General features: G+C 34.2%; 1 long non-coding RNA gene across 1 annotated transcript; it reads right to left on the reverse strand.

Annotated features, from left to right (window-relative positions):
* Positions 1 to 803: 803 nt before the first annotated feature.
* Positions 804 to 1,800, reverse strand: LOC129745390 (uncharacterized). The gene is made up of 3 exons (XR_008737127.1): positions 1,412 to 1,800; positions 1,233 to 1,351; positions 804 to 1,168 (listed from the first exon to the last, which is right to left on the reverse strand). It is a non-coding gene; the product is annotated as an uncharacterized LOC129745390 (long non-coding RNA).
* Between the last annotated feature and the right edge of the window lie 2,174 nt (positions 1,801 to 3,974).

Raw genomic sequence — 3,974 nt, forward strand, 5'->3', positions numbered from 1 at the left:
TCTCCAGCTCGTCGCCGTCGATCGTGACGTTGTTATTACTGGACAAGCGGGTTCGGTCGGTATCGGATCCGCAGGCAAGCATATACTTCGTCTTGAACGTATTAACTATTCAACCAATTCTTTCTGCTTGGCGTTTCAGTTTGCGGTAGATCTTTTCCACCGCCGCAGATGATCTGCCTTGTATGTCAATGTCGTCGGCAAAGCAGATAAGTTGACTGGATATGTTGAAAATCGTGCCCACCGCTCGTCGAATAAAAACCCCCTGCGTGATTCGAATGAACTTGACAATTCACCAGAACTGCTTTCCATCCATAAAGGGTGATACGGTCAAAATTTGGTCAAGGGAAAACGCGTGTAAATCGGTGAAATCGTTTATTTAAAAAACCAAATTAAATTTCTTTTTCAAGTTTCATTAGTATAAAATTCAGGAAAAATATTCAGTTACACACTATTAAATTTTTGGTGTAAATTTAGGTTAAATTGGATGCACAAAACTGAAGCATCAAATTTGACCTAAAATTACACCAGAGAAAGACAGAAACGCTTGGAGACATAAATTCTCGAAGACCTAAATTCAGATCATAATTGATGTAAATTTATGTCATACTGGATGCACAAAATCAAAGCATCGCAAATTACATATAATTATAATATATTTGACATAAATCTATAGATCCATATATCAAGGAAGACATAAATTGATAAGACTTAAATTAAGGAATTTTTCTTAGAGAAATAACAATGAAGGCCACTTAAAATAGAATTTTTTAGTTTATTTGGGATCTAAACTTTCATCACTTCAATCAATTAAAGTTATACACTTAATCACTTATAAAATGGATCATTTCTGAGCTAAATTTAAACAATTCTGATGTGCCATATTTCGGTCGCATGGAAGCTTTTCCACCCAAAAAATAATCGATCTGATGGTGGTAACATGATAAAATGTATATTAGGCGATGTTTTCCTTGAATTCGTTCGGGCAGAACATCCACACGACCCAATTTAAAAACAATGTTGCCTGTGTGTCCTGTATGCGAATAAAGCAGCAGCCGTTTGGGTGAGTATTGCGATACGGCTTGATACATGTTTGTAAATTTAGTCATGACTGGATTCCGGAATAAAGTCGGTAGGCTTCCTAAATTATCGTTCCACTTTACAAAAACATCTTAAATAAAAATCAATCGTTTACTATCACGAATGAGACAAATAAAATAGAAACAGTTAACTACCTGAACAACATTTCAGCCGATGTGCTGCGATTATCGATTATGTCATGCAGACGAATAAGGATGAAATGGTTCGTTTTCGACTATCATCATCGTATCACCTGGAATGATTGAACAGGAAACTGGATTAAGATGTGATAAAATTACTACTGGACATTATGATGATCACTAAAAGTACTCACTATTTGCAAGAATAATGCAAGAGCAACGTCGAAAATTCCACCGTGAATGTGATCAGTTCTCTAATGTTAAATGGTCCCGTATCGTTTCTGGAAAATCTGGGTAGATTTGAAGTTTTAGCGACTGCCAAAACCATCAGAAACTGTTAAAAACTACAATCCACTTACTAAAATATAAAAACCAAAACAAACAAACTAAAAATTAAATTGGGTGGAGTGGGAGAAACATATAAATGCTTTTTCTCCATGGGCGCACTGTTATGGGAGAAAAATGGGCCCGACACTTTCACATGATGTTCCGTTTTTTGCTGAAATTAGAAAATCATTATTTTATTTACGAATGTTAGAAGTTTGAACCGTAGCAAAAAAAAATTATTATTAAAATCTAACTGTATTAAAATTGTGAATGCTTAATTTTTAATTAAAATGAAATGATTTAGAATATTCAGATATATGGAATAGCCCACTGTTCGTTTAAACAGCTCCATACATGAGACGAAATGTGCTCAACATCTCTCAACCTCTCCGTTTGCTCATGCAGTCGGCAACTGCATTTAAAAAGAGAGAAGAAAGGATGATGTAAACAAAAAATGGCAATAACTCGAGTCAGATGATCAGATCAACATCAAAATGTTTAATTTTAAATTTTACAAGATAACAAGTTTAAATAGTTCAGCCAGGAAACAGTGTCGCCGCGTTTATCAACTGTATTCAGAAAGTCTTATTGGCAGGTCAAACGAATTATTTCTCCCGTTGTGGCTAAGTGTAGTGTTGTGTTTTGGGATGTTGTTTTTTTTTTATTTTCTTTGCTAATTGCTCAATTTAAGCACTCAACTGACCGAAATTGCCTAATCGATGACATATTTTCCCTGCAGGGAATGACCGTCATACTTTGAAGGCTCCATCCATTTGAACAGGTTCGTACAAAATTCACTCCGATCTCTTAAAAAAGATACTAAGTTTTTCCCCTTTTATTAACATAGTTTCAAATGTTTCAGGTAATTGATCGTTCTTTGATTGCTCTTCAAAACCTCTACACGATTCTGATCTATTCAACAGTTAGGGGTTTGCGATGCACAAACATATTTGAATCGTGCGAGATTATTGTTAGTTGCAAACAATATACAGCAAACATATTAAATTAATTTTGCAGACGTTTTTTCCTCCAAATGATCTAACAAAGATTTGTTTTATTTTCTGTCTGGAGTTATTATTATTCTGTTTGAAGTTGTCAAGCTGAAAATGTAAAATTCCGCGTAATGAAATTGAGCTATTACTGTATTACGAATATTGACTTATGCAACATTAGTTTTTCTGACATCTTTCTTCATTAGTTTAAAAAAAATCATTGCATATATGCATGCGATATTTGCAGTACAAGGGCATGTAGTGCAGGTTATGTTAGTTCAATATATGAAATGGCAACGCCCTTTTTTTTATACATATGACAACTTTTAACAGTAGGGGAACTTGATCATTATTATTTGCTAAGCTATTGATAATTCGAGTTTTAATCTAATAATAAACTAAGCAGATTTATCAGCTAGCTTTGAAAAGTTTTTGAAAAATTATTCTAGTTGGATAAATTATTTTGCTATAATGATAGGTACCTGCTACTGCAAGTGACTGCAACTCACTCGTCCACTGGACCAAAATAATTCAAAATTTTAACAAAAATAGTATAAATATTATGTTATTCCCGCGCAATGTAATGGAATCCTACCTAAATTAAAAATAGTATGGAATTTTGGCTAACACCTACCAGTGACGGTTTTAGTGTCCTCAGTTTAACTGTTAACTGCGAGCCTATCTTCCGGAACGATAATTTTGGTCGGTGTATGGATTGTTGCCGCATAAGTAGTGGTGTTTCTTCTTTCAAATCCATTTAAATCCTGCATAATATAATATGATTCCAACAAATTTTCGATCCATAGTTACGTTGATTTGACAATTCATCGATTCTACCATTTCCATCAAGCCGCTTGCCGTGAGCTTCTGCAAATAAACACAGGAAAATATTTAATAAATCACTACACAAAGCTTAGACATGGTGCTTACCAATTTGGCTTCTCTGTTTCTCATTTTCATCATCAAATTTAAGTGTTGAAAAAACGATGGGAGATAGGAGCATGACCATAACTTTGTTTATCACTGAAGATCTCCTCCTTAGCGAGATGCGTACATGTCAAAGGAATAGGGACAGCCACTGTCGCTTTTACCAAGCTGGAGAATAATAACTGTAAAACAATATAGCAATTTGCTTTGTCAATTTCAAAAACAAAAAAATGACAGAAATTTGCCGAATATAACAGACGATATGCCCAGGCATATTTTTGATGGTATTACTGGTATTACTCACTTAATTATTGGCCTCAAATTTCGACTATTTATAAAATTTGTCACGGTAACAATGACACCACTCCAAGCTGCTGTATTTCTCGCAACAACTGTCAAAAATTTTGCAGGAACAATCACATAATTTTATGTTTCCATGTTCAAAATTTTACATCATTTCGCACATACTTGGGGAGTTTAGGTTGAAAGTCATGTAAAATTAGATTTTTCT

This window comes from Uranotaenia lowii, chromosome 1, assembly GCF_029784155.1.
Source record: "Uranotaenia lowii strain MFRU-FL chromosome 1, ASM2978415v1, whole genome shotgun sequence".
In the NCBI taxonomy this organism is placed as follows: domain Eukaryota; kingdom Metazoa; phylum Arthropoda; class Insecta; order Diptera; family Culicidae; genus Uranotaenia; species Uranotaenia lowii.